The following is a 25,738-nucleotide window of genomic DNA, read 5'->3' as shown; positions in this document are numbered from 1 at the left end:
TATTATTATTATTATTATTACTACTATTATTAACGTACACGCACAAATATTGGTTAACATTGCAGAGAGAATGGAAACATACTTTTATGGGTAGGAAACGACGATAGAATAAAGAATATTAAACTTACATTTGTTTTGTTTTATAGTGGGCTGATCACGACCGTACTGCAAAAGAAACATTTTGAAGCGAAGACTAGTAGAGGAAGCGAGAGCCTCCCCGGAAGTGAAGTGAATTTGGCGGGATGAACCTGATTCTTGCTAGTGAGAGAAGAGGGTTCTGGAGGCGCTAGTGGTAGTTACAAGGTCGCAGTGTTGACAGTTTGGCGGCCGAGGACAGAGGAGGAGTGCGCTCCGGCGGCCTGGGAAGGGAGGTGTCTCTTGAAGAGTTGCACAGTTTAGGCGATGTGGGCTCATTTGACGGCGTGGCGCAGACAGGCCATTTTGCGCAATCTGTTGGTGGAGCAGGGGAAACTATGAGGACGCGCGGCGAGGTTCCTCGCCCCAGTCTTAGCCGCCAGGGTAAGGAAGGAACAGTTTACGATTGGGTTGACTCCTGCGAATACGCCAATAATATTGTAGGTATCTCGGGCGGGTAATTGTTGGTAGTCGACAGTGCGTTCGCGCTGTGTGTGTGTGTGTGTGTGTGTGTGTTTCCGTGCTGAGTTCGTGCTGGCCCGTTTTTGTTGTTGTCTTCCTCCGAAAGGAAAGAGAAATAAATAAACATCGTGGTTTTTACGTAATACCGTGTTTAGTGAAAATGGAATAGCTACAAGGAAGAGCAACAACGGTGTCTTTTATAGAGACCAGGAAAACGAAATACATATCGTTGGCGGTTCAAAGTAACAGTGAGGTGGAGTGCTGCATTGGATTGTAATCTCTCGCATGCAAACAGCGTTATCACACTGTTCTTAAGGAAAATTAACTGGGCGCACCATAGCTCTGGTTTCCCTTCAAAACGAATAAATCTTTCGCCTTTTACTAAAGATTTCCGTGGAGGGGAACATTTTGATGAGTCTTTTGAACAATTTTTTGTTTGGTCCAGCCGTTAAGGCGGACCTAAGATAGTAAACAAACAAAAACTAGCGGTAGTGCAGACGATACAATACTTACAGCCCCTGCCATGACAGGAACTAAGAACAGTAGCGGAAAAGCTCTGTCCAGGAGAAAAAGGGCTTTCTTTTAAATATTATTATTATTATTATTATTACTACTATTATTAACGTACACGCACAAATATTGGTTAACATTGCAGAGAGAATGGAAACATACTTTTATGGGTAGGAAACGACGATAGAATAAAGAATATTAAACTTACATTTGTTTTGTTTTATAGTGGGCTGATCACGACCGTACTGCAAAAGAAACATTTTGAAGCGAAGACTAGTAGAGGAAGCGAGAGCCTCCCCGGAAGTGAAGTGAATTTGGCGGGATGAACCTGATTCTTGCTAGTGAGAGAAGAGGGTTCTGGAGGCGCTAGTGGTAGTTACAAGGTCGCAGTGTTGACAGTTTGGCGGCCGAGGACAGAGGAGGAGTGCGCTCCGGCAGCCTGGGAAGGGAGGTGTCTCTTGAAGAGTTGCACAGTTTAGGCGATGTGGGCTCATTTGACGGCGTGGCGCAGACAGGCCATTTTGCGCAATCTGTTGGTGGAGCAGGGGAAACTATGAGGACGCGCGGCGAGGTTCCTCGCCCCAGTCTTAGCCGCCAGGGTAAGGAAGGAACAGTTTACGATTGGGTTGACTCCTGCGAATACGCCAATAATATTGTAGGTATCTCGGGCGGGTAATTGTTGGTAGTCGACAGTGCGTTCGCGCTGTGTGTGTGTGTGTGTGTTTCCGTGCTGAGTTCGTGCTGGCCCGTTTTTGTTGTTGTCTTCCTCCGAAAGGAAAGAGAAATAAATAAACATCGTGGTTTTTACGTAATACCGTGTTTAGTGAAAATGGAATAGCTACAAGGAAGAGCAACAACGGTGTCTTTTATAGAGACCAGGAAAACGAAATACATATCGTTGGCGGTTCAAAGTAACAGTGAGGTGGAGTGCTGAATTGGATTGTAATCTCTCGCATGCAAACAGCGTTATCACACTGTTCTTAAGGAAAATTAACTGGGCGCACCATAGCTCTGGTTTCCCTTCAAAACGAATAAATCTTTCGCCTTTTACTAAAGATTTCCGTGGAGGGGAACATTTTGATGAGTCTTTTGAACAATTTTTTGTTTGGTCCAGCCGTTAAGGCGGACCTAAGATAGTAAAGAAACAAAAACTAGCGGTAGTGCAGACGATACAATACTTACAGCCCCTGCCATGACAGGAACTAAGAACAGTAGCGGAAAAGCTCTGTCCAGGAGAAAAAGGGCTTTCTTTTAAATATTATTATTATTATTATTATTACTACTATTATTAACGTACACGCACAAATATTGGTTAACATTGCAGAGAGAATGGAAACATACTTTTATGGGTAGGAAACGACGATAGAATAAAGAATATTAAACTTACATTTGTTTTGTTTTATAGTGGGCTGATCACGACCGTACTGCAAAAGAAACATTTTGAAGCGAAGACTAGTAGAGGAAGCGAGAGCCTCCCCGGAAGTGAAGTGAATTTGGCGGGATGAACCTGATTCTTGCTAGTGAGAGAAGAGGGTTCTGGAGGCGCTAGTGGTAGTTACAAGGTCGCAGTGTTGACAGTTTGGCGGCCGAGGACAGAGGAGGAGTGCGCTCCGGCGGCCTGGGAAGGGAGGTGTCTCTTGAAGAGTTGCACAGTTTAGGCGATGTGGGCTCATTTGACGGCGTGGCGCAGACAGGCCATTTTGCGCAATCTGTTGGTGGAGCAGGGGAAACTATGAGGACGCGCGGCGAGGTTCCTCGCCCCAGTCTTAGCCGCCAGGGTAAGGAAGGAACAGTTTACGATTGGGTTGACTCCTGCGAATACGCCAATAATATTGTAGGTATCTCGGGCGGGTAATTGTTGGTAGTCGACAGTGCGTTCGCGCTGTGTGTGTGTGTGTGTGTGTTTCCGTGCTGAGTTCGTGCTGGCCCGTTTTTTTGTTGTCTTCCTCCGAAAGGAAAGAGAAATAAAAAAACATCGTGGTTTTTACGTAATACCGTGTTTAGTGAAAATGGAATAGCTACAAGGAAGAGCAACAACGGTGTCTTTTATAGAGACCAGGAAAACGAAATACATATCGTTGGCGGTTCAAAGTAACAGTGAGGTGGAGTGCTGCATTGGATTGTAATCTCTCGCATGCAAACAGCGTTATCACACTGTTCTTAAGGAAAATTAACTGGGCGCACCATAGCTCTGGTTTCCCTTCAAAACGAATAAATCTTTCGCCTTTTACTAAAGATTTCCGTGGAGGGGAACATTTTGATGAGTCTTTTGAACAATTTTTTGTTTGGTCCAGCTGTTAAGGCGGACCTAAGATAGTAAAGAAACAAAAACTAGCGGTAGTGCAGACGATACAATACTTACAGCCCCTGCCATGACAGGAACTAAGAACAGTAGCGGAAAAGCTCTGTCCAGGAGAAAAAGGGCTTTCTTTTAAATATTATTATTATTATTATTATTATTACTACTATTATTAACGTACACGCACAAATATTGGTTAACATTGCAGAGAGAATGGAAACATACTTTTATGGGTAGGAAACGACGATAGAATAAAGAATATTAAACTTACATTTGTTTTGTTTTATAGTGGGCTGATCACGACCGTACTGCAAAAGAAACATTTTGAAGCGAAGACTAGTAGAGGAAGCGAGAGCCTCCCCGGAAGTGAAGTGAATTTGGCGGGATGAACCTGATTCTTGCTAGTGAGAGAAGAGGGTTCTGGAGGCGCTAGTGGTAGTTACAAGGTCGCAGTGTTGACAGTTTGGCGGCCGAGGACAGAGGAGGAGTGCGCTCCGGCGGCCTGGGAAGGGAGGTGTCTCTTGAAGAGTTGCACAGTTTAGGCGATGTGGGCTCATTTGACGGCGTGGCGCAGACAGGCCATTTTGCGCAATCTGTTGGTGGAGCAGGGGAAACTATGAGGACGCGCGGCGAGGTTCCTCGCCCCAGTCTTAGCCGCCAGGGTAAGGAAGGAACAGTTTACGATTGGGTTGACTCCTGCGAATACGCCAATAATATTGTAGGTATCTCGGGCGGGTAATTGTTGGTAGTCGACAGTGCGTTCGCGCTGTGTGTGTGTGTGTGTGTGTGTGTGTTTCCGTGCTGAGTTCGTGCTGGCCCGTTTTTGTTGTTGTCTTCCTCCGAAAGGAAAGAGAAATAAATAAACATCGTGGTTTTTACGTAATACCGTGTTTAGTGAAAATGGAATAGCTACAAGGAAGAGCAACAACGGTGTCTTTTATAGAGACCAGGAAAACGAAATACATATCGTTGGCGGTTCAAAGTAACAGTGAGGTGGAGTGCTGAATTGGATTGTAATCTCTCGCATGCAAACAGCGTTATCACACTGTTCTTAAGGAAAATTAACTGGGCGCACCATAGCTCTGGTTTCCCTTCAAAACGAATAAATCTTTCGCCTTTTACTAAAGATTTCCGTGGAGGGGAACATTTTGATGAGTCTTTTGAACAATTTTTTGTTTGGTCCAGCCGTTAAGGCGGACCTAAGATAGTAAAGAAACAAAAACTAGCGGTAGTGCAGACGATACAATACTTACAGCCCCTGCCATGACAGGAACTAAGAACAGTAGCGGAAAAGCTCTGTCCAGGAGAAAAAGGGCTTTCTTTTAAATATTATTATTATTATTATTATTATTATTATTACTACTATTATTAACGTACACGCACAAATATTGGTTAACATTGCAGAGAGAATGGAAACATACTTTTATGGGTAGGAAACGACGATAGAATAAAGAATATTAAACTTACATTTGTTTTGTTTTATAGTGGGCTGATCACGACCGTACTGCAAAAGAAACATTTTGAAGCGAAGACTAGTAGAGGAAGCGAGAGCCTCCCCGGAAGTGAAGTGAATTTGGCGGGATGAACCTGATTCTTGCTAGTGAGAGAAGAGGGTTCTGGAGGCGCTAGTGGTAGTTACAAGGTCGCAGTGTTGACAGTTTGGCGGCCGAGGACAGAGGAGGAGTGCGCTCCGGCGGCCTGGGAAGGGAGGTGTCTCTTGAAGAGTTGCACAGTTTAGGCGATGTGGGCTCATTTGACGGCGTGGCGCAGACAGGCCATTTTGCGCAATCTGTTGGTGGAGCAGGGGAAACTATGAGGACGCGCGGCGAGGTTCCTCGCCCCAGTCTTAGCCGCCAGGGTAAGGAGGGAACAGTTTACGATTGGGTTGACTCCTGCGAATACGCCAATAATATTGTAGGTATCTCGGGCGGGTAATTGTTGGTAGTCGACAGTGCGTTCGCGCTGTGTGTGTGTGTGTGTGTTTCCGTGCTGAGTTCGTGCTGGCCCGTTTTTGTTGTTGTCTTCCTCCGAAAGGAAAGAGAAATAAATAAACATCGTGGTTTTTACGTAATACCGTGTTTAGTGAAAATGGAATAGCTACAAGGAAGAGCAACAACGGTGTCTTTTATAGAGACCAGGAAAACGAAATACATATCGTTGGCGGTTCAAAGTAACAGTGAGGTGGAGTGCTGAATTGGATTGTAATCTCTCGCATGCAAACAGCGTTATCACACTGTTCTTAAGGAAAATTAACTGGGCGCACCATAGCTCTGGTTTCCCTTCAAAACGAATAAATCTTTCGCCTTTTACTAAAGATTTCCGTGGAGGGGAACATTTTGATGAGTCTTTTGAACAATTTTTTGTTTGGTCCAGCCGTTAAGGCGGACCTAAGATAGTAAAGAAACAAAAACTAGCGGTAGTGCAGACGATACAATACTTACAGCCCCTGCCATGACAGGAACTAAGAACAGTAGCGGAAAAGCTCTGTCCAGGAGAAAAAGGGCTTTCTTTTAAATATTATTATTATTATTATTACTACTATTATTAACGTACACGCACAAATATTGGTTAACATTGCAGAGAGAATGGAAACATACTTTTATGGGTAGGAAACGACGATAGAATAAAGAATATTAAACTTACATTTGTTTTGTTTTATAGTGGGCTGATCACGACCGTACTGCAAAAGAAACATTTTGAAGCGAAGACTAGTAGAGGAAGCGAGAGCCTCCCCGGAAGTGAAGTGAATTTGGCGGGATGAACCTGATTCTTGCTAGTGAGAGAAGAGGGTTCTGGAGGCGCTAGTGGTAGTTACAAGGTCGCAGTGTTGACAGTTTGGCGGCCGAGGACAGAGGAGGAGTGCGCTCCGGCGGCCTGGGAAGGGAGGTGTCTCTTGAAGAGTTGCACAGTTTAGGCGATGTGGGCTCATTTGACGGCGTGGCGCAGACAGGCCATTTTGCGCAATCTGTTGGTGGAGCAGGGGAAACTATGAGGACGCGCGGCGAGGTTCCTCGCCCCAGTCTTAGCCGCCAGGGTAAGGAAGGAACAGTTTACGATTGGGTTGACTCCTGCGAATACGCCAATAATATTGTAGGTATCTCGGGCGGGTAATTGTTGGTAGTCGACAGTGCGTTCGCGCTGTGTGTGTGTGTGTGTGTGTGTGTGTTTCCGTGCTGAGTTCGTGCTGGCCCGTTTTTGTTGTTGTCTTCCTCCGAAAGGAAAGAGAAATAAATAAACATCGTTGTTTTTACGTAATACCGTGTTTAGTGAAAATGGAATAGCTACAAGGAAGAGCAACAACGGTGTCTTTTATAGAGACCAGGAAAACGAAATACATATCGTTGGCGGTTCAAAGTAACAGTGAGGTGGAGTGCTGCATTGGATTGTAATCTCTCGCATGCAAACAGCGTTATCACACTGTTCTTAAGGAAAATTAACTGGGCGCACCATAGGTCTGGTTTCCCTTCAAAACGAATAAATCTTTCGCCTTTTACTAAAGATTTCCGTGGAGGGGAACATTTTGATGAGTCTTTTGAACAATTTTTTGTTTGGTCCAGCCGTTAAGGCGGACCTAAGATAGTAAACAAACAAAAACTAGCGGTAGTGCAGACGATACAATACTTACAGCCCCTGCCATGACAGGAACTAAGAACAGTAGCGGAAAAGCTCTGTCCAGGAGAAAAAGGGCTTTCTTTTAAATATTATTATTATTATTATTATTATTATTATTACTACTATTATTAACGTACACGCACAAATATTGGTTAACATTGCAGAGAGAATGGAAACATACTTTTATGGGTAGGAAACGACGATAGAATAAAGAATATTAAACTTACATTTGTTTTGTTTTATAGTGGGCTGATCACGACCGTACTGCAAAAGAAACATTTTGAAGCGAAGACTAGTAGAGGAAGCGAGAGCCTCCCCGGAAGTGAAGTGAATTTGGCGGGATGAACCTGATTCTTGCTAGTGAGAGAAGAGGGTTCTGGAGGCGCTAGTGGTAGTTACAAGGTCGCAGTGTTGACAGTTTGGCGGCCGAGGACAGAGGAGGAGTGCGCTCCGGCGGCCTGGGAAGGGAGGTGTCTCTTGAAGAGTTGCACAGTTTAGGCGATGTGGGCTCATTTGACGGCGTGGCGCAGACAGGCCATTTTGCGCAATCTGTTGGTGGAGCAGGGGAAACTATGAGGACGCGCGGCGAGGTTCCTCGCCCCAGTCTTAGCCGCCAGGGTAAGGAAGGAACAGTTTACGATTGGGTTGACTCCTGCGAATACGCCAATAATATTGTAGGTATCTCGGGCGGGTAATTGTTGGTAGTCGACAGTGCGTTCGCGCTGTGTGTGTGTGTGTGTGTGTGTTTCCGTGCTGAGTTCGTGCTGGCCCGTTTTTGTTGTTGTCTTCCTCCGAAAGGAAAGAGAAATAAATAAACATCGTGGTTTTTACGTAATACCGTGTTAGTGAAAATGGAATAGCTACAAGGAAGAGCAACAACGGTGTCTTTTATAGAGACCAGGAAAACGAAATACATATCGTTGGCGGTTCAAAGTAACAGTGAGGTGGAGTGCTGCATTGGATTGTAATCTCTCGCATGCAAACAGCGTTATCACACTGTTCTTAAGGAAAATTAACTGGGCGCACCATAGCTCTGGTTTCCCTTCAAAACGAATAAATCTTTCGCCTTTTACTAAAGATTTCCGTGGAGGGGAACATTTTGATGAGTCTTTTGAACAATTTTTTGTTTGGTCCAGCCGTTAAGGCCGACCTAAGATAGTAAAGAAACAAAAACCAGCGGTAGTGCAGACGATATAATAGTTACAGCCCCTGCCATGACAGGAACTAAGAACAGTAGCGGAAAAGCTCTGTCCAGGAGAAAAAGGGTTTTCTTTTAAATATTATTATTATTATTATTATTACTACTATTATTAATGTACACGCACAAATATTGGTTAACATTGCAGAGAGAATGGAAACATACTTTTATGGGTAGGAAACGACGATAGAATAAAGAATATTAAACTTACATTTGTTTTGTTTTATAGTGGGCTGATCACGACCGTACTGCAAAAGAAACATTTTGAAGCGAAGACTAGTAGAGGAAGCGAGAGCCTCCCCGGAAGTGAAGTGAATTTGGCGGGATGAACCTGATTCTTGCTAGTGAGAGAAGAGGGTTCTGGAGGCGCTAGTGGTAGTTACAAGGTCGCAGTGTTGACAGTTTGGCGGCCGAGGACAGAGGAGGAGTGCGCTCCGGCGGCCTGGGAAGGGAGGTGTCTCTTGAAGAGTTGCACAGTTTAGGCGATGTGGGCTCATTTGACGGCGTGGCGCAGACAGGCCATTTTGCGCAATCTGTTGGTGGAGCAGGGGAAACTATGAGGACGCGCGGCGAGGTTCCTCGCCCCAGTCTTAGCCGCCAGGGTAAGGAAGGAACAGTTTACGATTGGGTTGACTCCTGCGAATACGCCAATAATATTGTAGGTATCTCGGGCGGGTAATTGTTGGTAGTCGACAGTGCGTTCGCGCTGTGTGTGTGTGTGTGTGTGTGTGTGTTTCCGTGCTGAGTTCGTGCTGGCCCGTTTTTGTTGTTGTCTTCCTCCGAAAGGAAAGAGAAATAAATAAACATCGTGGTTTTTACGTAATACCGTGTTTAGTGAAAATGGAATAGCTACAAGGAAGAGCAACAACGGTGTCTTTTATAGAGACCAGGAAAACGAAATACATATCGTTGGCGGTTCAAAGTAACAGTGAGGTGGAGTGCTGAATTGGATTGTAATCTCTCGCATGCAAACAGCGTTATCACACTGTTCTTAAGGAAAATTAACTGGGCGCACCATAGGTCTGGTTTCCCTTCAAAACGAATAAATCTTTCGCCTTTTACTAAAGATTTCCGTGGAGGGGAACATTTTGATGAGTCTTTTGAACAATTTTTTGTTCGGTCCAGCCGTTAAGGCGGACCTAAGATAGTAAAGAAACAAAAACTAGCGGTAGTGCAGACGATACAATACTTACAGCCCCCGCCATGACAGGAACTAAGAACAGTAGCGGTAAAGCTCTGTCCAGGAGAAAAAGGGCTTTCTTTTAAATATTATTATTATTATTATTATTACTACTATTATTAACGTACACGCACAAATATTGGTTAACATTGCAGAGAGAATGGAAACATACTTTTATGGGTAGGAAACGACGATAGAATAAAGAATATTAAACTTACATTTGTTTTGTTTTATAGTGGGCTGATCACGACCGTACTGCAAAAGAAACATTTTGAAGCGAAGACTAGTAGAGGAAGCGAGAGCCTCCCCGGAAGTGAAGTGAATTTGGCGGGATGAACCTGATTCTTGCTAGTGAGAGAAGAGGGTTCTGGAGGCGCTAGTGGTAGTTACAAGGTCGCAGTGTTGACAGTTTGGCGGCCGAGGACAGAGGAGGAGTGCGCTCCGGCGGCCTGGGAAGGGAGGTGTCTCTTGAAGAGTTGCACAGTTTAGGCGATGTGGGCTCATTTGACGGCGTGGCGCAGACAGGCCATTTTGCGCAATCTGTTGGTGGAGCAGGGGAAACTATGAGGACGCGCGGCGAGGTTCCTCGCCCCAGTCTTAGCCGCCAGGGTAAGGAAGGAACAGTTTACGATTGGGTTGACTCCTGCGAATACGCCAATAATATTGTAGGTATCTCGGGCGGGTAATTGTTGGTAGTCGACAGTGCGTTCGCGCTGTGTGTGTGTGTGTGTGTGTGTGTTTCCGTGCTGAGTTCGTGCTGGCCCGTTTTTGTTGTTGTCTTCCTCCGAAAGGAAAGAGAAATAAAAAAAACATCGTGGTTTTTACGTAATACCGTGTTTAGTGAAAATGGAATAGCTACAAGGAAGAGCAACAACGGTGTCTTTTATAGAGACCAGGAAAACGAAATACATATCGTTGGCGGTTCAAAGTAACAGTGAGGTGGAGTGCTGCATTGGATTGTAATCTCTCGCATGCAAACAGCGTTATCACACTGTTCTTAAGGAAAATTAACTGGGCGCACCATAGCTCTGGTTCAGGATCCCTCGTACTACGCATGTCCACGCAATTTTTCGGCTGGGTGGCGCTCTTTCTTGCTGCGGCTCAGTCGGCCCAAGAATAATCACATGGGCAGACGCCTCGTTGGCTGTCGCCCCCCCTCGCCATGCTGTCTAACTCCTGTTTAGTCAAGAACGTGGACCCTAAAAATTCTCCGGCTGACATTTGCAAATGGCTGCGTGCTGATGATGTCCCAGTTTCTGTAGTCCTCCGACTTCAAGATGCCTCCTCGGGCCAACCTTCGCCGGACGTCGTGGTGTTCTTCAGTTCTCCAACCTACACGGCGACCATCCACCGTCTGGGTTTTTTATACCTTTTTCTTACTCACTATCCCGCAATTCCAACCCCGGCCCATATTCTAGAGCAACTTACCTCCGACCCTGAATTCTTTCTACAATATCCTTCTCTGGCACCGCCTCCCACTACCTCCGTTAGTTCTACTGTGTCCACCACTCCCCCTGTCACCACTGTCGCTATTACTATCCCAGCCTCTGTTACTCCTTTCCCTTCTTCTGTCTCTTCCTGTGCCGTTACATACAGTCACCCCTCCCCTATCATGTCCACAGCCACAACCTCCTGCACTTCGACCGTAACCACTTCCCATTCGTCGTCTGCTACTCGCCTGGATGTTACTCTCGCAGCTCCGCCCGTCTCCCAAGGCAATGAAGACATCACTACATCGGTCTCTCCACCGTCCTTCTCACCGAGCTGTGTCATCCGTGGGATTGCACCCGACGTCTTGGACCAGGATATCCTCCACGAACTACAACAGGAAGGCGTCCCCGTCCGACGGGTCTTTCGCATTTTCAACAATGATGGCCCGACTTTTATGGTTCGCCTTCGCCTCGCTTCTCTTGCTGACGTAGACCATCTTATTACTACCGGCGTCCGTTTTCGCGGAAGAATCCATCGAGTGGAGCGTTCTCGCTCTCCACCGCGGCTCACCGGATCTACTCGTTTCACGTCTCCTCCTTCTCCTATGCCCTCGTCGCCACCCACCCCACCACCGCCAACCATTCCCCTTCTTAGTTCCCAACCACCGTTTTCCCTTTTACCATACCCTACTTTTGACCTTCTTCGACTTCTTGCCACCTCCATCACGAATATTACTACCACCCTATATTATCTTCTCCTCCAACATTACCCGAACCCTTCCTCCCCCTTCATACCGAACACACCTTTTGCACATGCGTCAACTATGTAACATACTTAATGTATTCTCCTTTTCTGAAAGCGCGCCCGAGATCCCCTACGTCGCTGTCTCAATAAATCTCTGTCCCTTCTTCTCTGGTATTTTTTGGGTTGGCTTGCTACGGATCCAAAAGCACTAACCGTGCTATCACACAACTTTATTGCTGTTACACTTAGGTTCCTTTTTTCTCCAGTCCTCTTATCCACCATGCCTTTTCTTTATCGCTTATCCTATATATAACTCTTCTTGCCGTTCCTTTTTCTACATATCTATATAATGTTGGTTTTTCTCTATTACAAGTCTCTGCTTACAATTATCCTTTGCGATATGCTATATTTTGTTTCCAATATGTATGTACACCACATACTTCTCTATGTTTTGTATTTCAATATATATTTTTCTTTCCTATTGGCCAAAGAGCTGCAATGTTCAGCTGGCGGCCCGCCTCCCCTCTGTGGGGAGGAATGAACCAACCTTGTGGAAAAAAAAAAAAAAAAAAAAAAAAAAAAAAAAAAAAAGCTCTGGTTTCCCTTCAAAACGAATAAATCTTTCGCCTTTTACTAAAGATTTCCGTGGAGGGGAACATTTTGATGAGTCTTTTGAACAATTTTTTGTTTGGTCCAGCCGTTAAGGCGGACCTAAGATAGTAAAGAAACAAAAACTAGCGGTAGTGCAGACAATACAATACTTACAGCCCCTGCCATGACAGGAACTAAGAACAGTAGCGGAAAAGCTCTGTCCAGGAGAAAAAGGGCTTTCTTTTAAATATTATTATTATTATTATTATTATTACTACTATTATTAATGTACACGCACAAATATTGGTTAACATTGCAGAGAGAATGGAAACATACTTTTATGGGTAGGAAACGACGATAGAATAAAGAATATTAAACTTACATTTGTTTTGTTTTATAGTGGGCTGATCACGACCGTACTGCAAAAGAAACATTTTGAAGCGAAGACTAGTAGAGGAAGCGAGAGCCTCCCCGGAAGTGAAGTGAATTTGGCGGGATGAACCTGATTCTTGCTAGTGAGAGAAGAGGGTTCTGGAGGCGCTAGTGGTAGTTACAAGGTCGCAGTGTTGACAGTTTGGCGGCCGAGGACAGAGGAGGAGTGCGCTCCGGCGGCCTGGGAAGGGAGGTGTCTCTTGAAGAGTTGCACAGTTTAGGCGATGTGGGCTCATTTGACGGCGTGGCGCAGACAGGCCATTTTGCGCAATCTGTTGGTGGAGCAGGGGAAACTATGAGGACGCGCGGCGAGGTTCCTCGCCCCAGTCTTAGCCGCCAGGGTAAGGAAGGAACAGTTTACGATTGGGTTGACTCCTGCGAATACGCCAATAATATTGTAGGTATCTCGGGCGGGTAATTGTTGGTAGTCGACAGTGCGTTCGCGCTGTGTGTGTGTGTGTGTGTGTTTCCGTGCTGAGTTCGTGCTGGCCCGTTTTTGTTGTTGTCTTCCTCCGAAAGGAAAGAGAAATAAATAAACATCGTGGTTTTTACGTAATACCGTGTTTAGTGAAAATGGAATAGCTACAAGGAAGAGCAACAACGGTGTCTTTTATAGAGACCAGGAAAACGAAATACATATCGTTGGCGGTTCAAAGTAACAGTGAGGTGGAGTGCTGAATTGGATTGTAATCTCTCGCATGCAAACAGCGTTATCACACTGTTCTTAAGGAAAATTAACTGGGCGCACCATAGCTCTGGTTTCCCTTCAAAACGAATAAATCTTTCGCCTTTTACTAAAGATTTCCGTGGAGGGGAACATTTTGATGAGTCTTTTGAACAATTTTTTGTTTGGTCCAGCCGTTAAGGCGGACCTAAGATAGTAAAGAAACAAAAACTAGCGGTAGTGCAGACGATACAATACTTACAGCCCCTGCCATGACAGGAACTAAGAACAGTAGCGGAAAAGCTCTGTCCAGGAGAAAAAGGGCTTTCTTTTAAATATTATTATTATTATTATTATTACTACTATTATTAACGTACACGCACAAATATTGGTTAACATTGCAGAGAGAATGGAAACATACTTTTATGGGTAGGAAACGACGATAGAATAAAGAATATTAAACTTACATTTGTTTTGTTTTATAGTGGGCTGATCACGACCGTACTGCAAAAGAAACATTTTGAAGCGAAGACTAGTAGAGGAAGCGAGAGCCTCCCCGGAAGTGAAGTGAATTTGGCGGGATGAACCTGATTCTTGCTAGTGAGAGAAGAGGGTTCTGGAGGCGCTAGTGGTAGTTACAAGGTCGCAGTGTTGACAGTTTGGCGGCCGAGGACAGAGGAGGAGTGCGCTCCGGCGGCCTGGGAAGGGAGGTGTCTCTTGAAGAGTTGCACAGTTTAGGCGATGTGGGCTCATTTGACGGCGTGGCGCAGACAGGCCATTTTGCGCAATCTGTTGGTGGAGCAGGGGAAACTATGAGGACGCGCGGCGAGGTTCCTCGCCCCAGTCTTAGCCGCCAGGGTAAGGAAGGAACAGTTTACGATTGGGTTGACTCCTGCGAATACGCCAATAATATTGTAGGTATCTCGGGCGGGTAATTGTTGGTAGTCGACAGTGCGTTCGCGCTGTGTGTGTGTGTGTGTGTGTGTGTGTGTGTGTGTGTTTCCGTGCTGAGTTCGTGCTGGCCCGTTTTTGTTGTTGTCTTCCTCCGAAAGGAAAGAGAAATAAATAAACATCGTGGTTTTTACGTAATACCGTGTTAGTGAAAATGGAATAGCTACAAGGAAGAGCAACAACGGTGTCTTTTATAGAGACCAGGAAAACGAAATACATATCGTTGGCGGTTCAAAGTAACAGTGAGGTGGAGTGCTGCATTGGATTGTAATCTCTCGCATGCAAACAGCGTTATCACACTGTTCTTAAGGAAAATTAACTGGGCGCACCATAGCTCTGGTTCAGGATCCCTCGTACTACGCATGTCCACGCAATTTTTCGGCTGGGTGGCGCTCTTTCTTGCTGCGGCTCAGTCGGCCCAAGAATAATCACATGGGCAGACGCCTCGTTGGCTGTCGCCCCCCCTCGCCATGCTGTCTAACTCCTGTTTAGTCAAGAACGTGGACCCTAAAAATTCTCCGGCTGACATTTGCAAATGGCTGCGTGCTGATGATGTCCCAGTTTCTGTAGTCCTCCGACTTCAAGATGCCTCCTCGGGCCAACCTTCGCCGGACGTCGTGGTGTTCTTCAGTTCTCCAACCTACACGGCGACCATCCACCGTCTGGGTTTTTTATACCTTTTTCTTACTCACTATCCCGCAATTCCAACCCCGGCCCATATTCTAGAGCAACTTACCTCCGACCCTGAATTCTTTCTACAATATCCTTCTCTGGCACCGCCTCCCACTACCTCCGTTAGTTCTACTGTGTCCACCACTCCCCCTGTCACCACTGTCGCTATTACTATCCCAGCCTCTGTTACTCCTTTCCCTTCTTCTGTCTCTTCCTGTGCCGTTACATACAGTCACCCCTCCCCTATCATGTCCACAGCCACAACCTCCTGCACTTCGACCGTAACCACTTCCCATTCGTCGTCTGCTACTCGCCTGGATGTTACTCTCGCAGCTCCGCCCGTCTCCCAAGGCAATGAAGACATCACTACATCGGTCTCTCCACCGTCCTTCTCACCGAGCTGTGTCATCCGTGGGATTGCACCCGACGTCTTGGACCAGGATATCCTCCACGAACTACAACAGGAAGGCGTCCCCGTCCGACGGGTCTTTCGCATTTTCAACAATGATGGCCCGACTTTTATGGTTCGCCTTCGCCTCGCTTCTCTTGCTGACGTAGACCATCTTATTACTACCGGCGTCCGTTTTCGCGGAAGAATCCATCGAGTGGAGCGTTCTCGCTCTCCACCGCGGCTCACCGGATCTACTCGTTTCACGTCTCCTCCTTCTCCTATGCCCTCGTCGCCACCCACCCCACCACCGCCAACCATTCCCCTTCTTAGTTCCCAACCACCGTTTTCCCTTTTACCATACCCTACTTTTGACCTTCTTCGACTTCTTGCCACCTCCATCACGAATATTACTACCACCCTATATTATCTTCTCCTCCAACATTACCCGAACCCTTCCTCCCCCTTCATACCGAACACACCTTTTGCACATGCGTCAACTATGTAACATACTTAATGTATTCTCCTTTTCTGAAAGCGCGCCCGAGATCCCCTACGTCGCTGTCTCAATAAATCTCTGTCCCTTCTTCTCTGGTATTTTTTGGGTTGGCTTGCTACGGATCCAAAAGCACTAACCGTGCTATCACACAACTTTATTGCTGTTACACTTAGGTTCCTTTTTTCTCCAGTCCTCTTATCCACCATGCCTTTTCTTTATCGCTTATCCTATATATAACTCTTCTTGCCGTTCCTTTTTCTACATATCTATATAATGTTGGTTTTTCTCTATTACAAGTCTCTGCTTACAATTATCCTTTGCGATATGCTATATTTTGTTTCCAATATGTATGTACACCACATACTTCTCTATGTTTTGTATTTCAATATATATTTTTCTTTCCTATTGGCCAAAGAGCTGCAATGTTCAGCTGGCGGCCCGCCTCCCCTCTGTGGGGAGGAATGAACCAACCTTGTGGAAAAAAAAAAAAAAAAAAAAAAAAAAAAAAAAAAAAAAGCTCTGGTTTCCCTTCAAAACGAATAAATCTTTCGCCTTTTACTAAAGATTTCCGTGGAGGGGAACATTTTGATGAGTCTTTTGAACAATTTTTTGTTTGGTCCAGCCGTTAAGGCGGACCTAAGATAGTAAAGAAACAAAAACTAGCGGTAGTGCAGACAATACAATACTTACAGCCCCTGCCATGACAGGAACTAAGAACAGTAGCGGAAAAGCTCTGTCCAGGAGAAAAAGGGCTTTCTTTTAAATATTATTATTATTATTATTATTATTACTACTATTATTAATGTACACGCACAAATATTGGTTAACATTGCAGAGAGAATGGAAACATACTTTTATGGGTAGGAAACGACGATAGAATAAAGAATATTAAACTTACATTTGTTTTGTTTTATAGTGGGCTGATCACGACCGTACTGCAAAAGAAACATTTTGAAGCGAAGACTAGTAGAGGAAGCGAGAGCCTCCCCGGAAGTGAAGTGAATTTGGCGGGATGAACCTGATTCTTGCTAGTGAGAGAAGAGGGTTCTGGAGGCGCTAGTGGTAGTTACAAGGTCGCAGTGTTGACAGTTTGGCGGCCGAGGACAGAGGAGGAGTGCGCTCCGGCGGCCTGGGAAGGGAGGTGTCTCTTGAAGAGTTGCACAGTTTAGGCGATGTGGGCTCATTTGACGGCGTGGCGCAGACAGGCCATTTTGCGCAATCTGTTGGTGGAGCAGGGGAAACTATGAGGACGCGCGGCGAGGTTCCTCGCCCCAGTCTTAGCCGCCAGGGTAAGGAAGGAACAGTTTACGATTGGGTTGACTCCTGCGAATACGCCAATAATATTGTAGGTATCTCGGGCGGGTAATTGTTGGTAGTCGACAGTGCGTTCGCGCTGTGTGTGTGTGTGTGTGTGTGTTTCCGTGCTGAGTTCGTGCTGGCCCGTTTTTGTTGTTGTCTTCCTCCGAAAGGAAAGAGAAATAAATAAACATCGTGGTTTTTACGTAATACCGTGTTTAGTGAAAATGGAATAGCTACAAGGAAGAGCAACAACGGTGTCTTTTATAGAGACCAGGAAAACGAAATACATATCGTTGGCGGTTCAAAGTAACAGTGAGGTGGAGTGCTGAATTGGATTGTAATCTCTCGCATGCAAACAGCGTTATCACACTGTTCTTAAGGAAAATTAACTGGGCGCACCATAGCTCTGGTTTCCCTTCAAAACGAATAAATCTTTCGCCTTTTACTAAAGATTTCCGTGGAGGGGAACATTTTGATGAGTCTTTTGAACAATTTTTTGTTTGGTCCAGCCGTTAAGGCGGACCTAAGATAGTAAAGAAACAAAAACTAGCGGTAGTGCAGACGATACAATACTTACAGCCCCTGCCATGACAGGAACTAAGAACAGTAGCGGAAAAGCTCTGTCCAGGAGAAAAAGGGCTTTCTTTTAAATATTATTATTATTATTATTATTACTACTATTATTAACGTACACGCACAAATATTGGTTAACATTGCAGAGAGAATGGAAACATACTTTTATGGGTAGGAAACGACGATAGAATAAAGAATATTAAACTTACATTTGTTTTGTTTTATAGTGGGCTGATCACGACCGTACTGCAAAAGAAACATTTTGAAGCGAAGACTAGTAGAGGAAGCGAGAGCCTCCCCGGAAGTGAAGTGAATTTGGCGGGATGAACCTGATTCTTGCTAGTGAGAGAAGAGGGTTCTGGAGGCGCTAGTGGTAGTTACAAGGTCGCAGTGTTGACAGTTTGGCGGCCGAGGACAGAGGAGGAGTGCGCTCCGGCGGCCTGGGAAGGGAGGTGTCTCTTGAAGAGTTGCACAGTTTAGGCGATGTGGGCTCATTTGACGGCGTGGCGCAGACAGGCCATTTTGCGCAATCTGTTGGTGGAGCAGGGGAAACTATGAGGACGCGCGGCGAGGTTCCTCGCCCCAGTCTTAGCCGCCAGGGTAAGGAAGGAACAGTTTACGATTGGGTTGACTCCTGCGAATACGCCAATAATATTGTAGGTATCTCGGGCGGGTAATTGTTGGTAGTCGACAGTGCGTTCGCGCTGTGTGTGTGTGTGTGTGTGTGTGTGTGTGTGTGTGTGTGTGTGTTTCCGTGCTGAGTTCGTGCTGGCCCGTTTTTGTTGTTGTCTTCCTCCGAAAGGAAAGAGAAATAAATAAACATCGTGGTTTTTACGTAATACCGTGTTAGTGAAAATGGAATAGCTACAAGGAAGAGCAACAACGGTGTCTTTTATAGAGACCAGGAAAACGAAATACATATCGTTGGCGGTTCAAAGTAACAGTGAGGTGGAGTGCTGCATTGGATTGTAATCTCTCGCATGCAAACAGCGTTATCACACTGTTCTTAAGGAAAATTAACTGGGCGCACCATAGCTCTGGTTTCCCTTCAAAACGAATAAATCTTTCGCCTTTTACTAAAGATTTCCGTGGAGGGGAACATTTTGATGAGTCTTTTGAACAATTTTTTGTTTGGTCCAGCCGTTAAGGCGGACCTAAGATAGTAAAGAAACAAAAACCAGCGGTAGTGCAGACGATATAATAGTTACAGCCCCTGCCATGACAGGAACTAAGAACAGTAGCGGAAAAGCTCTGTCCAGGAGAAAAAGGGTTTTCTTTTAAATATTATTATTATTATTATTATTACTACTATTATTAATGTACACGCACAAATATTGGTTAACATTGCAGAGAGAATGGAAACATACTTTTATGGGTAGGAAACGACGATAGAATAAAGAATATTAAACTTACATTTGTTTTGTTTTATAGTGGGCTGATCACGACCGTACTGCAAAAGAAACATTTTGAAGCGAAGACTAGTAGAGGAAGCGAGAGCCTCCCCGGAAGTGAAGTGAATTTGGCGGGATGAACCTGATTCTTGCTAGTGAGAGAAGAGGGTTCTGGAGGCGCTAGTGGTAGTTACAAGGTCGCAGTGTTGACAGTTTGGCGGCCGAGGACAGAGGAGGAGTGCGCTCCGGCGGCCTGGGAAGGGAGGTGTCTCTTGAAGAGTTGCACAGTTTAGGCGATGTGGGCTCATTTGACGGCGTGGCGCAGACAGGCCATTTTGCGCAATCTGTTGGTGGAGCAGGGGAAACTATGAGGACGCGCGGCGAGGTTCCTCGCCCCAGTCTTAGCCGCCAGGGTAAGGAAGGAACAGTTTACGATTGGGTTGACTCCTGCGAATACGCCAATAATATTGTAGGTATCTCGGGCGGGTAATTGTTGGTAGTCGACAGTGCGTTCGCGCTGTGTGTGTGTGTGTGTGTTTCCGTGCTGGGTTCGTGCTGGCCCGTTTTTGTTGTTGTCTTCCTCCGAAAGGAAAGAGAAATAAATAAACATCGTGGTTTTTACGTAATACCGTGTTTAGTGAAAATGGAATAGCTACAAGGAAGAGCAACAACGGTGTCTTTTATAGAGACCAGGAAAACGAAATACATATCGTTGGCGGTTCAAAGTAACAGTGAGGTGGAGTGCTGAATTGGATTGTAATCTCTCGCATGCAAACAGCGTTATCACACTGTTCTTAAGGAAAATTAACTGGGCGCACCATAGGTCTGGTTTCCCTTCAAAACGAATAAATCTTTCGCCTTTTACTAAAGATTTCCGTGGAGGGGAACATTTTGATGAGTCTTTTGAACAATTTTTTGGTTGGTCCAGCCGTTAAGGCGGACCTAAGATAGTAAAGAAACAAAAACTAGCGGTAGTGCAGACGATACAATACTTACAGCCCCTGCCATGACAGGAACTAAGAACAGTAGCGGAAAAGCTCTGTCCAGGAGAAAAAGGGCTTTCTTTTAAATATTATTATTATTATTATTATTACTACTATTATTAACGTACACGCACAAATATTGGTTAACATTGCAGAGAGAATGGAAACATACTTTTATGGGTAGGAAACGACGATAGAATAAAGAATATTAAACTTACATTTGTTTTGTTTTATAGTGGGCTGATCACGACCGTACTGCAAAAGAAACATTTTGAAGCGAAGACTAGTAGAGGAAGCGAGAGCCTCCCCGGAAGTGAAGTGAATTTGGCGGTATGAACCTGATTCTTGCTAGTGAGAGAAGAGGGTTCTGGAGGCGCTAGTGGTAGTTACAAGGTCGCAGTGTTGACAGTTTGGCGGCCGAGGACAGAGGAGGAGTGCGCTCCGGCGGCCTGGGAAGGGAGGTGTCTCTTGAAGAGTTGCACAGTTTAGGCGATGTGGGCTCATTTGACGGCGTGGCGCAGACAGGCCATTTTGCGCAATCTGTTGGTGGAGCAGGGGAAACTATGAGGACGCGCGGCGAGGTTCCTCGCCCCAGTCTTAGCCGCCAGGGTAAGGAAGGAACAGTTTACGATTGGGTTGACTCCTGCGAATACGCCAATAATATTGTAGGTATCTCGGGCGGGTAATTGTTGGTAGTCGACAGTGCGTTCGCGCTGTGTGTGTGTGTGTGTGTGTGTGTTTCCGTGCTGAGTTCGTGCTGGCCCGTTTTTGTTGTTGTCTTCCTCCGAAAGGAAAGAGAAATAAAAAAAACATCGTGGTTTTTACGTAATACCGTGTTTAGTGAAAATGGAATAGCTACAAGGAAGAGCAACAACGGTGTCTTTTATAGAGACCAGGAAAACGAAATACATATCGTTGGCGGTTCAAAGTAACAGTGAGGTGGAGTGCTGCATTGGATTGTAATCTCTCGCATGCAAACAGCGTTATCACACTGTTCTTAAGGAGAATTAACTGGGCGCACCATAGCTCTGGTTTCCCTTCAAAACGAATAAATCTTTCGCCTTTTACTAAAGATTTCCGTGGAGGGGAACATTTTGATGAGTCTTTTGAACAATTTTTTGTTTGGTCCAGCCGTTAAGGCGGACCTAAGATAGTAAAGAAACAAAAACTAGCGGTAGTGCAGACAATACAATACTTACAGCCGCTGCCATGACAGGAACTAAGAACAGTAGCGGAAAAGCTCTGTCCAGGAGAAAAAGGGCTTTCTTTTAAATATTATTATTATTATTATTATTACTACTATTATTAATGTACACGCACAAATATTGGTTAACATTGCAGAGAGAATGGAAACATACTTTTATGGGTAGGAAACGACGATAGAATAAAGAATATTAAACTTACATTTGTTTTGTTTTATAGTGGGCTGATCACGACCGTACTGCAAAAGAAACATTTTGAAGCGAAGACTAGTAGAGGAAGCGAGAGCCTCCCCGGAAGTGAAGTGAATTTGGCGGGATGAACCTGATTCTTGCTAGTGAGAGAAGAGGGTTCTGGAGGCGCTAGTGGTAGTTACAAGGTCGCAGTGTTGACAGTTTGGCGGCCGAGGACAGAGGAGGAGTGCGCTCCGGCGGCCTGGGAAGGGAGGTGTCTCTTGAAGAGTTGCACAGTTTAGGCGATGTGGGCTCATTTGACGGCGTGGCGCAGACAGGCCATTTTGCGCAATCTGTTGGTGGAGCAGGGGAAACTATGAGGACGCGCGGCGAGGTTCCTCGCCCCAGTCTTAGCCGCCAGGGTAAGGAAGGAACAGTTTACGATTGGGTTGACTCCTGCGAATACGCCAATAATATTGTAGGTATCTCGGGCGGGTAATTGTTGGTAGTCGACAGTGCGTTCGCGCTGTGTGTGTGTGTGTGTGTGTGTTTCCGTGCTGAGTTCGTGCTGGCCCGTTTTTGTTGTTGTCTTCCTCCGAAAGGAAAGAGAAATAAATAAACATCGTGGTTTTTACGTAATACCGTGTTTAGTGAAAATGGAATAGCTACAAGGAAGAGCAACAACGGTGTCTTTTATAGAGACCAGGAAAACGAAATACATATCGTTGGCGGTTCAAAGTAACAGTGAGGTGGAGTGCTGCATTGGATTGTAATCTCTCGCATGCAAACAGCGTTATCACACTGTTCTTAAGGAAAATTAACTGGGCGCACCATAGCTCTGGTTTCCCTTCAAAACGAATAAATCTTTCGCCTTTTACTAAAGATTTCCGTGGAGGGGAACATTTTGATGAGTCTTTTGAACAATTTTTTGTTTGGTCCAGCCGTTAAGGCGGACCTAAGATAGTAAAGAAACAAAAACTAGCGGTAGTGCAGACGATACAATACTTACAGCCCCTGCCATGACAGGAACTAAGAACAGTAGCGGAAAAGCTCTGTCCAGGAGAAAAAGGGCTTTCTTTTAAATATTATTATTATTATTATTATTACTATTATTAACGTACACGCACAAATATTGGTTAACATTGCAGAGAGAATGGAAACATACTTTTATGGGTAGGAAACGACGATAGAATAAAGAATATTAAACTTACATTTGTTTTGTTTTATAGTGGGCTGATCACGACCGTACTGCAAAAGAAACATTTTGAAGCGAAGACTAGTAGAGGAAGCGAGAGCCTCCCCGGAAGTGAAGTGAATTTGGCGGGATGAACCTGATTCTTGCTAGTGAGAGAAGAGGGTTCTGTAGGCGCTAGTGGTAGTTACAAGGTCGCAGTGTTGACAGTTTGGCGGCCGAGGACAGAGGAGGAGTGCGCTCCGGCGGCCTGGGAAGGGAGGTGTCTCTTGAAGAGTTGCACAGTTTAGGCGATGTGGGCTCATTTGACGGCGTGGCGCAGACAGGCCATTTTGCGCAATCTGTTGGTGGAGCAGGGGAAACTATGAGGACGCGCGGCGAGGTTCCTCGCCCCAGTCTTAGCCGCCAGGGTAAGGAAGGAACAGTTTACGATTGGGTTGACTCCTGCGAATACGCCAATAATATTGTAGGTATCTCGGGCGGGTAATTGTTGGTAGTCGACAGTGCGTTCGCGCTGTGTGTGTGTGTGTGTGTGTTTCCGTGCTGAGTTCGTGCTGGCCCGTTTTTGTTGTTGTCTTCCTCCGAAAGGAAAGAGAAATAAATAAACATCGTGGTTTTTACGTAATACCGTGTTTAGTGAAAATGGAATAGCTACAAGGAAGAGCAACAACGGTGTCTTTTATAGAGACCAGGAAAACGAAATACATATCGTTGGCGGTTCAAAGTAACAGTGAGGTGGAGTGCTGCATTGGATTGTAATCTCTCGCATGCAAACAGCGTTATCACACTGTTCTTAAGGAAAATTAACTGGGCGCACCATAGCTCTGGTTTCCCTTCAAAACGAATAAATCTTTCGCCTTTTACTAAAGATTTCCGTGGAGGGGAACATTTTGATGAGTCTTTTGAACAATTTTTTGTTTGGTCCAGCCGTTAAGGCGGACCTAAGATAGTAAAGAAACAAAAACTAGCGGTAGTGCAGACGATACAATACTTACAGCCCCTGCCATGACAGGAACTAAGAACAGTAGCGGAAAAGCTCTGTCCAGGAGAAAAAGGGCTTTCTTTTAAATATTATTATTATTATTATTATTACTATTATTAACGTACACGCACAAATATTGGTTAACATTGCAGAGAGAATGGAAACATACTTTTATGGGTAGGAAACGACGATAGAATAAAGAATATTAAACTTACATTTGTTTTGTTTTATAGTGGGCTGATCACGACCGTACTGCAAAAGAAACATTTTGAAGCGAAGACTAGTAGAGGAAGCGAGAGCCTCCCCGGAAGTGAAGTGAATTTGGCGGGATGAACCTGATTCTTGCTAGTGAGAGAAGAGGGTTCTGGAGGCGCTAGTGGTAGTTACAAGGTCGCAGTGTTGACAGTTTGGCGGCCGAGGACAGAGGAGGAGTGCGCTCCGGCGGCCTGGGAAGGGAGGTGTCTCTTGAAGAGTTGCACAGTTTAGGCGATGTGGGCTCATTTGACGGCGTGGCGCAGACAGGCCATTTTGCGCAATCTGTTGGTGGAGCAGGGGAAACTATGAGGACGCGCGGCGAGGTTCCTCGCCCCAGTCTTAGCCGCCAGGGTAAGGAAGGAACAGTTTACGATTGGGTTGACTCCTGCGAATACGCCAATAATATTGTAGGTATCTCGGGCGGGTAATTGTTGGTAGTCGACAGTGCGTTCGCGCTGTGTGTGTGTGTGTGTGTGTGTGTGTGTGTTTCCGTGCTGAGTTCGTGCTGGCCCGTTTTTGTTGTTGTCTTCCTCCGAAAGGAAAGAGAAATAAATAAACATCGTGGTTTTTACGTAATACCGTGTTTAGTGAAAATGGAATAGCTACAAGGAAGAGCAACAACGGTGTCTTTTATAGAGACCAGGAAAACGAAATACATATCGTTGGCGGTTCAAAGTAACAGTGAGGTGGAGTGCTGCATTGGATTGTAATCTCTCGCATGCAAACAGCGTTATCACACTGTTCTTAAGGAAAATTAACTGGGCGCACCATAGCTCTGGTTTCCCTTCAAAACGAATAAATCTTTCGCCTTTTACTAAAGATTTCCGTGGAGGGGAACATTTTGATGAGTCTTTTGAACAATTTTTTGTTTGGTCCAGCCGTTAAGGCGGACCTAAGATAGTAAAGAAACAAAAACTAGCGGTAGTGCAGACGATACAATACTTACAGCCCCTGCCATGACAGGAACTAAGAACAGTAGCGGAAAAGCTCTGTCCAGGAGAAAAAGGGCTTTCTTTTAAATATTATTATTATTATTATTATTATTATTACTACTATTATTAACGTACACGCACAAATATTGGTTAACATTGCAGAGAGAATGGAAACATACTTTTATGGGTAGGAAACGACGATAGAATAAAGAATATTAAACTTACATTTGTTTTGTTTTATAGTGGGCTGATCACGACCGTACTGCAAAAGAAACATTTTGAAGCGAAGACTAGTAGAGGAAGCGAGAGCCTCCCCGGAAGTGAAGTGAATTTGGCGGGATGAACCTGATTCTTGCTAGTGAGAGAAGAGGGTTCTGGAGGCGCTAGTGGTAGTTACAAGGTCGCAGTGTTGACAGTTTGGCGGCCGAGGACAGAGGAGGAGTGCGCTCCGGCGGCCTGGGAAGGGAGGTGTCTCTTGAAGAGTTGCACAGTTTAGGCGATGTGGGCTCATTTGACGGCGTGGCGCAGACAGGCCATTTTGCGCAATCTGTTGGTGGAGCAGGGGAAACTATGAGGACGCGCGGCGAGGTTCCTCGCCCCAGTCTTAGCCGCCAGGGTAAGGAAGGAACAGTTTACGATTGGGTTGACTCCTGCGAATACGCCAATAATATTGTAGGTATCTCGGGCGGGTAATTGTTGGTAGTCGACAGTGCGTTCGCGCTGTGTGTGTGTGTGTGTGTTTCCGTGCTGAGTTCGTGCTGGCCCGTTTTTGTTGTTGTCTTCCTCCGAAAGGAAAGAGAAATAAATAAACATCGTGGTTTTTACGTAATACCGTGTTTAGTGAAAATGGAATAGCTACAAGGAAGAGCAACAACGGTGTCTTTTATAGAGACCAGGAAAACGAAATACATATCGTTGGCGGTTCAAAGTAACAGTGAGGTGGAGTGCTGAATTGGATTGTAATCTCTCGCATGCAAACAGCGTTATCAC

At 45.3% G+C, this 25,738-nt stretch overlaps 18 non-coding genes across 18 annotated transcripts; all 18 read left to right on the top strand.

The window, feature by feature from the left end:
* Nucleotides 1-934: 934 nt before the first annotated feature.
* LOC136872884 (U5 spliceosomal RNA) lies at nucleotides 935-1,055 on the top strand. Its single transcript, XR_010860042.1, has one exon. It is a non-coding gene; the product is annotated as a U5 spliceosomal RNA (small nuclear RNA).
* Nucleotides 1,056-2,113: 1,058 nt separating this feature from the next.
* Nucleotides 2,114-2,234, top strand: LOC137500707 (U5 spliceosomal RNA). Its single transcript, XR_011018210.1, has one exon. It is a non-coding gene; the product is annotated as a U5 spliceosomal RNA (small nuclear RNA).
* Nucleotides 2,235-3,293: 1,059 nt separating this feature from the next.
* On the top strand, nucleotides 3,294-3,414 carry LOC136872902 (U5 spliceosomal RNA). The gene has a single exon (XR_010860060.2). It is a non-coding gene; the product is annotated as a U5 spliceosomal RNA (small nuclear RNA).
* Nucleotides 3,415-4,483: 1,069 nt separating this feature from the next.
* LOC136872932 (U5 spliceosomal RNA) lies at nucleotides 4,484-4,604 on the top strand. The gene has a single exon (XR_010860088.2). It is a non-coding gene; the product is annotated as a U5 spliceosomal RNA (small nuclear RNA).
* Nucleotides 4,605-5,671: 1,067 nt separating this feature from the next.
* Nucleotides 5,672-5,792, top strand: LOC136872883 (U5 spliceosomal RNA). The gene has a single exon (XR_010860041.1). It is a non-coding gene; the product is annotated as a U5 spliceosomal RNA (small nuclear RNA).
* Nucleotides 5,793-6,855: 1,063 nt separating this feature from the next.
* LOC136872882 (U5 spliceosomal RNA) lies at nucleotides 6,856-6,976 on the top strand. The gene has a single exon (XR_010860040.2). It is a non-coding gene; the product is annotated as a U5 spliceosomal RNA (small nuclear RNA).
* A 1,070-nt stretch (nucleotides 6,977-8,046) lies between these two features.
* On the top strand, nucleotides 8,047-8,167 carry LOC136872930 (U5 spliceosomal RNA). The gene has a single exon (XR_010860087.2). It is a non-coding gene; the product is annotated as a U5 spliceosomal RNA (small nuclear RNA).
* A 1,066-nt stretch (nucleotides 8,168-9,233) lies between these two features.
* LOC136872881 (U5 spliceosomal RNA) lies at nucleotides 9,234-9,354 on the top strand. Its single transcript, XR_010860039.2, has one exon. It is a non-coding gene; the product is annotated as a U5 spliceosomal RNA (small nuclear RNA).
* Nucleotides 9,355-12,160: 2,806 nt separating this feature from the next.
* LOC136872944 (U5 spliceosomal RNA) lies at nucleotides 12,161-12,281 on the top strand. The gene has a single exon (XR_010860099.2). It is a non-coding gene; the product is annotated as a U5 spliceosomal RNA (small nuclear RNA).
* A 1,063-nt stretch (nucleotides 12,282-13,344) lies between these two features.
* On the top strand, nucleotides 13,345-13,465 carry LOC136872880 (U5 spliceosomal RNA). The gene has a single exon (XR_010860038.1). It is a non-coding gene; the product is annotated as a U5 spliceosomal RNA (small nuclear RNA).
* A 2,817-nt stretch (nucleotides 13,466-16,282) lies between these two features.
* On the top strand, nucleotides 16,283-16,403 carry LOC136872877 (U5 spliceosomal RNA). Its single transcript, XR_010860036.2, has one exon. It is a non-coding gene; the product is annotated as a U5 spliceosomal RNA (small nuclear RNA).
* Nucleotides 16,404-17,468: 1,065 nt separating this feature from the next.
* LOC136872919 (U5 spliceosomal RNA) lies at nucleotides 17,469-17,589 on the top strand. Its single transcript, XR_010860076.2, has one exon. It is a non-coding gene; the product is annotated as a U5 spliceosomal RNA (small nuclear RNA).
* Nucleotides 17,590-18,672: 1,083 nt separating this feature from the next.
* On the top strand, nucleotides 18,673-18,793 carry LOC136872876 (U5 spliceosomal RNA). Its single transcript, XR_010860035.1, has one exon. It is a non-coding gene; the product is annotated as a U5 spliceosomal RNA (small nuclear RNA).
* Nucleotides 18,794-19,851: 1,058 nt separating this feature from the next.
* Nucleotides 19,852-19,973, top strand: LOC136872901 (U5 spliceosomal RNA). The gene has a single exon (XR_010860059.2). It is a non-coding gene; the product is annotated as a U5 spliceosomal RNA (small nuclear RNA).
* Nucleotides 19,974-21,037: 1,064 nt separating this feature from the next.
* Nucleotides 21,038-21,158, top strand: LOC136872855 (U5 spliceosomal RNA). Its single transcript, XR_010860014.2, has one exon. It is a non-coding gene; the product is annotated as a U5 spliceosomal RNA (small nuclear RNA).
* Nucleotides 21,159-22,220: 1,062 nt separating this feature from the next.
* LOC136872938 (U5 spliceosomal RNA) lies at nucleotides 22,221-22,341 on the top strand. Its single transcript, XR_010860094.2, has one exon. It is a non-coding gene; the product is annotated as a U5 spliceosomal RNA (small nuclear RNA).
* Nucleotides 22,342-23,398: 1,057 nt separating this feature from the next.
* On the top strand, nucleotides 23,399-23,519 carry LOC136872875 (U5 spliceosomal RNA). The gene has a single exon (XR_010860034.1). It is a non-coding gene; the product is annotated as a U5 spliceosomal RNA (small nuclear RNA).
* A 1,067-nt stretch (nucleotides 23,520-24,586) lies between these two features.
* Nucleotides 24,587-24,707, top strand: LOC136872961 (U5 spliceosomal RNA). The gene has a single exon (XR_010860115.2). It is a non-coding gene; the product is annotated as a U5 spliceosomal RNA (small nuclear RNA).
* The last annotated feature ends 1,031 nt before the right edge of the window (nucleotides 24,708-25,738 follow it).

The sequence above is a fragment of the Anabrus simplex genome, chromosome 4 (genome assembly GCF_040414725.1).
Source record: "Anabrus simplex isolate iqAnaSimp1 chromosome 4, ASM4041472v1, whole genome shotgun sequence".
Taxonomy (NCBI): domain Eukaryota; kingdom Metazoa; phylum Arthropoda; class Insecta; order Orthoptera; family Tettigoniidae; genus Anabrus; species Anabrus simplex.
This window is presented reverse-complemented; position numbering and strand designations above follow the sequence as displayed.